Genomic DNA, 8724 nt, shown 5'->3' on the forward strand with positions numbered 1-8724 from the left:
GAGAGAGAGAGAGAGAGAGAGAGGGAGAGAGAGAGAGAGAGAGAGAGAGAGAGAGAGAGAGAGAGAGAGAGAGAGAGAGAGAGAGACTGAAAGACAGAGAGACAGATGTGTGGGTACCATGGAGGCTTCTGGAACTGGAGTTACAGGTGGTTATAAGTCACCTGATGTGTGTACTGGGAACTGAACTTGGGTCCTCTGGAAGAGCATCAAAGTGCTCTTAACCACTGAGTCATGTCTCCAGTATCCAATTCTTGGAGAATTTTGAGGCATACTCTTATATTAAAGATAGCACTAGTGGGGGCTTTGAGACCAGCCTTGAGATGTCAGAGCCCTTTCTGCTAGGTGTCTAACACACATGGTCATTACTCTTTCTACTTGGTCTCTTATACCATCTGGTCTGGGCCAGTGCTGGCCTCTCCTAGACTGCTCCTCTTTCTGATGGGTTGAGACAGTAAGACTCTACCTTTGTTTCATATGGGTGATAAAGAGCATGCATCTGATGGCAGGTCACAGCCCTGTCTCTTCTCCAACCTACTCAGAAAGGCCACATGAATGGCAGAGATGTGCCAGTCAAGGAGGTGCAAGCATTTAAAGAGACAAGCCATAAAGTGAGCCTGAAAGCCTGGCACGTAAGGTGTGTGTGAAAGCTTGGTATGCCCGCTGCACACCCAGCAGAGCTCTTCGTCTCTCCACCCACACCAGCAGTGCCCAGGCTGTGGCCTGTGAAAGAATGAGGCGGCCCAGCAATTCAAAGAGAGTTAAGACATTAAAGAGTAATTGCTGCCGCTCTCACAGGACTGGCGTTCAGTTTACAGGACCCACATGGCGGCTTACAATAGCCTATAACTCCAGTTTCAGAGCATCTGATGCCTTCTTCTGGTTTCCACAGACACCAGACATGCTATGCATTTACAGACACGCAGGCAAACCACTCATATACATAAATTAAAAATAAGCATTTTTTGAAAAAAAGAAAGAGCACGGTGACCCACCCCTAGAAAGTGTCCCAGCACATCCTCTTAGCATCTGGGAACACAACAATAGCAACAGTCTCTACCAAGAGGTCAGAAACCTTAAGAGTCTCCCCACCTCCTCTTCCTTCAGTTGCCAGTCCAGAGGCATGACTAACCCATCCATATAACTGATCATAAGGACACAGCTAGGAAGGGAGCCTGTACTGTCTCAGGTCCCCAGCTGTGCAACTATGTTGGCAAGGGGGTGTTCTGGTGCTTCTGTTTACTGGGTATAATCACAACAATGCCATCTCCTCCGTAATGGCTTTAATAAGGGTTAGTTAGTTTTAGGTGTGTATGTACACACCCACACACACCTACACACATGCACAAACACACATGGAAAAGGAAGATGCTTTGTACCTACTTCAATCCCAGGAACAGATGCCTAAAGATACAGAAGCAGCTGCAGAGCAATGGGTTTCCCATGTACTCACCCAAGAAGCAGTAAGCACCTACTCTGTGAGTAAAGATCTAAGAACTGAGGCAGGATATAAGTGAGACACAGGCCCATGACATCCCAGGTGCTGTGTGAACACCAATGCAGGGGCTAAAACCTAAGCTGAGGCCAAGGCAAACTGGGAAGGACCTGCTCCTGCTTGGCCCGTAACTATGATGAGGTAACAGAAATGGAGCCTGTCAGCTGTGAGGCCCGGTGGGCTAGTCCAGACAAGTCTGCAGACAGAGGACAAGAGGCTATTAGCTCCTGTCTTCAACAAAGTCAATCCTCCTTCCCATCCTGAGGAAGGTCCTCTAGCAATTTCAGGTCTGAAATGAAATTAAGGAACAAAACTAAACTAAAAACACTTTTTCTGTAACTGAACTTCTTCTTTGTGATGTTCAAGATTCCATGGTTAAGCCACATGCTCATCAGTACCAGAATCTGACTGAGTACTATCTCAGCGATGGCTTCGAAAGACCTACAGAGAGCTATGTTGGACCCATGGTTCCAGGAAGAAACAGATGCTAGTGCTCTGTGAGAGTTAACCACTAGGTTAATTTAGGCCAATCATACTGCCACTGTGCACCTATGAAAAAGGGGGCCAGTGTACTGTCAACCTCTTCTCCATCAAACTCCATGGCACCTGCAGGCAGGTGTCACAATGATAATAGCAGGTGCGGAAAAGGACAGTGAGCTGTCGATAGTGCAGGGTTCCTTGGGTCTCCCCACTGCTGGCTGATATGTTTCTCTTAGTCAGGAGACTTTGGCAAACACAGTCAAACGTCGGCAGGAACACATGGATTTCTAAGCTTCCACCATCATCCCATGCTTCTGCAATATCTCTACAGCCAGCAAGTGGCACTATACACATAAAGAAACTAGTCCAAAACCAAACCCAAAACCCTGTCTGGTACACAGAATGGATGACTGACAAGTCCTACAGCACTGCTAATAGTTATCTGATCCTTATACGACGGTAAAGGTTACAAAGTGAAGAAGGCTGGGGAGTACAGCTCAGCGGTAGATGGATTACAAATTTCTGTCTGTTTCTTTCCTAATGGGCTCTCTGGTACCTCCCAGAGAGAAGAGGGGCTATGTGTATAGACGTCCTTCTCAGACCACAAGTCCAGTTTCCCACAAAACTAGGAAAAGCTACTTTAAAAGACTCCATAAGGGGGCGGCAGTGGCAGTCGCTCTGTGAGAAGACACAAACACAAGGTGCCCATGCTCCACTATGTTCATAGCAATCTTATTTATAATAGCCAGAAGCTGGAAAGAACCCGATGTCCCTCAACAGTTGAATGGACAGAGAAAATATCATCCTGAATGAGGTAACCCAATCACAAAAGAACACATATGGTATGCACTCACTGATAATTGGATATTAGCCCAAAAGCTCGCAATACCCAAGATACAACTAACAGATCACATGAAGCTCAAGAAGAAGGAAGATCAAAGTGTGGGTGCTTCAGTCCTTCTTAGAAGGAGTAACAAAATACTCATGAGAGCAAATATGGAGACAAAGTGTGGGAGAGAAACTGAAGGAGGGGTCATCTGAGACTGTTCCACCTGGGTATCCATTCCATGTGCAGTCACCAAACGTAGACGCTGATGTGGATGCCAGGAAGTGCAAGCTGACAGGAGCCTGATACAGCTGTCTCCTTTGAGGTCTGCCAGAGCCTGACATATACAGAGGTGGATGCTCACAGCTAACCACTGAACTGATCATGGGGTTCCCAATGGAGGAGTTAGAGAGATGAATGAAGGAGCTGAAAGGGTTTGTGGCTCCATGGAGAGAGCAACAATACCAACCAACCAGAGCTGCCAGGGTCTAAACCACCAGCCTGGGAGCACATAGGGAGGGACCCATGGCTCCAGCTGTATATGTAGGAGAGGATAGCACTGTCAGGTTTTGGTCCAGTGAAGGCTGGATGCCCCAGTGTGAGTGAATTAGAAAGTGGGGAGGTGGGAGTGGGCGGGTGGGTGGGTGGGTAGGGGCACATCCTCATAGAACCAGGAGGAGGGGGTATGGGATAGGGGGTTCCTGGGTTGGGGGGAAATGGGGAAAGGAAATCACATCTGAAATGTAAATAAAATATCCAATAAAAAGAAAAAGAAAAACAACAAAAGACTCTGATCAGGTCTCTGCTTCCCACACTGATCTACAAGAACACATCTTTCAGACAGTCCAGCTATAAGCTTTCTTTAAAAACAGAACCAGAAATACTAAAGAGAACTTGTAAGATCACTGGGCCAGTATCTGGAAGCTTCTTCCTCCTCACACTTCTGAACTTTGTGCTTCCTGTGTCATAGCCATGACCAAAGGGAACATTTGCCAGGTACTTAGTCCTACCCCCAACCTATGAGACGTCTAGCTCTTACTCATTTTAGGACTGCTGGTCCAGTGCTTTAAACCCAGTTATTAAACAAATGCTTAAGGTTTCCATGAAGAAGTTTCTCATACACTCTGCTCCTAGCCCCCCTTCCTAGAAGGAGGGTTCCTGACACAAAACAGGAAGTTCACAGGACAACAAAGGCCCCTCTTTAAATTAAATTTTGTTGGATGGAGTTAGCAAACCATGAATTCTTCAGCAGTCTGGCGAGAGACTGCTTTGAAATGAGAAATAAAGTGCAAGCCTCGAAAGAAAGCGCTGGGTAATCAAGAACGCAGGAGTGCAGGACTGGATTGTGGACTCTGCTCACTGGGGTAAATTAGACACTGATTCTTTCTTGCTCCTTCTCTCCAAAAGGAAACCAAGAGAGAGAGTACAGGCTGCTGACTATAGCTCTGGGTCCACTCATTGGTCAATTCAACCGAATCATCTCTTCACTGTTCCTGATGCTCCCAGGGAGAATATCCGCTGGTAAAGCACCCCCAGCCCTGCCTCACAGGCAGGTGGAACCAGGCGCAGAAGGTCAGGTCCTGCTCTCCTCTCCTTTGGGGAGCAAGCTGCTCATGCTCACCCTGCTTGTCTATTGGAGCGTGGACACGGGAAAACAAACAAATAAACAAAAAGCCCCAGCCAGTGACTCACTTACAATTCTATCCTCAGTGTGACCAGCAATAAAGATAATATTTTGACCATCATCTGATAGCTCATTTATTTATTTATTTATTTATTTACTAGTAGTTTTTTTTTTTTAAAGTCTCGGGGATTCAGTACAAGTCTGAATACTTGATATGAGATTTCCAGTTCCTATCTCTTCCTGTTTTCCCAAATATCAATGGGTAGGTTTTGCCAACACACATCCTCCTCTGGAGAAGTTGGGTGGTTCCAGAGGAAAAGTCCTGCAGAATTCGATAGCTGACTGAACCCCAGGAATGAGATATTTGCCTACTCTGTTTGTTATCTAAGGAGAAGCTCTACTTACTGACAAGTCCCGGAGTGGGGATATTAGAATAACCATCGGACGTGAACATATGGCTGAGAATCAAATCACCAAATCAGAAGAGCATCCAATGCCAAAGAAGCCAAAGAATGCAGATATAGTATCACAAACAGATGAAAAATCCTTGTTGTGTTCTTAATGATATCATTTCTAACTACAAGACATAAAGACGGGGTCCTCAAAGTTTACAGAAGGAGGCAGTGTGTGGAAAAGGTCAGAACGAAAGTAACAGCTACAAGTCTACAGAGCAGCATGTGGGTGTGGCTGTGGGTGAAAAATGAGTTTAAAAAATTAATTCTTTTCCTTTTATATGTGTGCTAAACACATTACAAATTTTCTAATTTTAAACATTTTAAAATATGTTCAGTGACACTACTAACATTCACAACCCTGTGTAACAATCATTACTATAAAGTTCCAGAACCTTCCTTGCCATCCTCAAACTGCCGTACCTATTTAGCAGTCAGCTCCTGTCTTAGGGTTTCTATTGCTGTGAAAAGACACCATGACCATAGTAAATAGTAACTCTTATAAAGAAGAACATGTCCCTGGGGCTGGCTAACAGTTCAGAATTTAGTCCATCACTGTCATGGCGGCAAGCATGGCAACCTGCCCCAAAGCGCCTGCTACAGTGGGTACTAGCTCATTTATTTGTCTGTTGTTTATTTATTTATTATAGGTTTTCATTTAATTGACTGGATCGTGAGGACTCTATCTCAATCACTAGATTAATCTATTGATAAATAGTTAGAATCTGATGGCATTATTGAGTGATTGTGAAAATTTAGAGGGCGTATCTAGAGAGGGCTCAGAGGTTAGAAGCACTTGCTGCCCTTCCCTGGGACCTGAGCTTAGTTCCCAGCAAACACATGGTGGCACACAACCATCTGAGAACCTCTGGCCTAGGTGAAAGAAAGTACAGTAGAGAAACACCCCAGAAAGACCTTGTCCCCAACTTCTTGTCTTCTGCTCCCTGGCCACAGTGAGGTGAACTGTGCTCCACCATGTCCCTCCACACCTCTGAAAAACCTGCACCAAAATCAGTTCTTTCTCCCTTAAGGTGTTCTCTCAGGTACAATGAGACAGCAGCTAACAACTAACAGCATTTATAAGTCAGTTCGAGTCAGAAAAGAAAGGTCTCATCATTGAATTGGCATTAAGGACAACAACAGGCAAAACCAACTGAGTCTTCTTGAAGTGCAAGCTGACAACTCTCTATTCATACTTTACACGTTCTTTTAAGCCAAGATCTCTTCTGCAGGAATTAATTCCACAAACTCATTCAAACATGGGCACAAAGCCAAAAGGGGATATTAAATTGTAGGAAGATGTTAGAAATGAAGTACAGGTTCAATAAAAGAGATTTATTAAAATACAAGTATACTTACATAGTTGAACATTCTAAGATAAGAAAAAAATACATGTGTAATGATATACAATGCTGATAAACAGGCAAAAATTATACAAGGCATTATTAAATAAATTAATTAAAAAAAAAACAAGCAATGAATTATATAACATGGCTTCCTGTTTTTTAAACTACACTGGCAATTGACTCAATCACTGGTGCAATTCCACTGAACTAAAAACCCTGGGTCCATTTGTTTTGGTTTCTAAGAATTATTTTTTTTAAAGATTTATTTATTTAAAGTATATGAGCATCCTGTCACTGACACACCTGAAGAGAACATCAGATGCCATTAAAGATGGTTGTGAGCTATCATGTGGTTGCTGGGAATTGGACCTCTGGAAGAGCAGACCGTGCTCTTAACCACTGAGCCATCTCTCCAGCCCTCTAAGAATTATTTATGTGTATATTTGTGTGTCTGCGCGGACACACACACACACACACACACACAGTACCTTATGTGTATATCTTTGTCTACACACACACACACACATACACACAGAATGTGTACAACAGTCAGATTCCTTGGAGCTGCCTGGAGTGGATATTGAGAAACTGTACTCACGTCTGCTGAAAAGCCATTAACTACTGAGCCATCTCTCTAGGTCTCCACATACATACAAAAGGGGGAGGGGATAAAAATTAACTAATTAAATATAGGAATGCATTTTTTTTTTAAATAAGGAAAAAAGTTCAAGCACAGCCTTATAAGGCCTTCTAGTTAATCAAAGAAGGCAATTATCCACACTCAGAGATATAAACTTGTGAATGAGTCAATTCTGTGCACAAACCCAGACAGACAGTGGTTATTAAATGCTGCCTTTAAAGAGTGAGCAGAAGGATAATGTCCCATCTTGTCTCTCCTCCAGTACTCCAACTCTTTTGCTTCAAAGTCATTTCTGTTGGCTTGTCTTGGGATCTGGCCTTGATCCAAAGGCTATCAGAGCCAAAACTAACAGGCTGAAGAGGGACAAAGACGCATTGAGGAGCCAGGACATGGGGACTAGCTACCATGAGTATAATGCAAGAATCACCCTGGCACCTTGTAGCCACCTCTCCAGCAGACGACCTCTTATAGATGCCAGGGACACTTTCAGGACCTATTCCTGTGTCTGAAACTCATCTTCCTTGGGGGACACTTGGCATCTTTACTTTTAAAACTGAAGTGAAAGTGCTGAGGAGAAGTTGGGTTTGAGGACTGAGGCAGCAGGGCTCAGGAACACAGGCCTAAGGTCCCCATCCCAGACCCAGTGTACTTCAGGGAGAGAGAACAGCAGCTGTGTGGGAGCACACAGGTGCTAATGGATCTGTGCAGACTTATGTTTGTCCTTAGGTAAAAAGAGCAGGAAACTAACATTTCCACAAACACAAAGTGTATGGCAACCAGAGTAAAAACTAGACAAAGTTTGCCACGCTAGTGTATGGCCTCACTTACACCCCTTCATCCTGCCATCTTCACTGACCTGCGGTCCTGTCATCCACATGAAGACAGACTGTCCCAGACTCATACCACTTCTAAGCCAATGCAGAAAGCAGACTGGCTTGAGGAGCAGGTCGTGAGGCCAGTGGAAGAGCATGTGCCTAGAAAGCAGAGCGGTCCATTTCTGAACAAATCACATGAGCTGCCTGCCTTCTACAAAATGGCAATGCACTGCTAGCGGTGGTGGCTCACATACTTGGAAGGCAACAAGCACCTTCATCTACTAAGCCACCTTGCTGGCCCAGAAATTAGTTTTTACTTTTATCTCTTTTTTACTATTTATTTATTTTTGGTTTTTTGAGACATGGTTTCTCTGTGTAGCTCTGGCCATCCTGGAATTCACTCTATAGACCAGGCTGGCCTTGAACTCAGAGACTGCCTGCCTCTGCCTCCCAAGTGCTACAATTATGTGTGCCACCACTGCCCTGCTTATCTTTTGACATCTTTTCAATTTTGTTAATTTTTAAAGAATATTGTGGGAGCTGGAGAGATGGCTCAGTGGTTCAGAGCACTGACTGCTCTTTCAGAGATCCTGAGTTCTATTCCCAGCAACCACATGGTGGCTCACAGCCATCTATAATGGGATCTGATGCCTTCTGGTGTGTCTGAAGACAGCTACAGTATACTCCCATACATAAAACAAATAACTCTTAAAAAAAAATATTGTTCACCCACATCAAATGAAATATCAAACAACAGTAAATATTATAAGGAATACAAGTAAAACTGAACAATTTTATCATCTAGAAATAAAATTGTTCAAATTTTAGAGAGAAGTCAGCCATGGTTATAGAGCTATAATGTAGGTGAGACTGAGGCAAGAGGATCATCTAAGTTCAGAAACAGCCTGGGCTATACAGTGTGTTCTCAAATAGCCTAAGCTGTGTAGCAAGATCCAGCCTCAAGAAGAAGAATTAGATGAAGGAGGAGGAAAAAGAGAAGGAGGAGGAGGAGGAGGAAGAGGAGGAGGAGGAGGAGGAGGAGGAGGAGG

General features: G+C 44.1%; 1 protein-coding gene across 2 annotated transcripts in view; it reads right to left on the reverse strand.

Annotated features, from left to right (window-relative positions):
* Mlxip (MLX interacting protein) overlaps positions 1-8724 on the reverse strand; it is a 62144-nt gene that overhangs the window by 18927 nt on the left and 34493 nt on the right. The gene's annotated exons all lie outside the window — the stretch shown is intronic.

This window comes from Grammomys surdaster, unplaced genomic scaffold, assembly GCF_004785775.1.
Source record: "Grammomys surdaster isolate TR1022 unplaced genomic scaffold, NIH_TR_1.0 166, whole genome shotgun sequence".
Taxonomy (NCBI): domain Eukaryota; kingdom Metazoa; phylum Chordata; class Mammalia; order Rodentia; family Muridae; genus Grammomys; species Grammomys surdaster.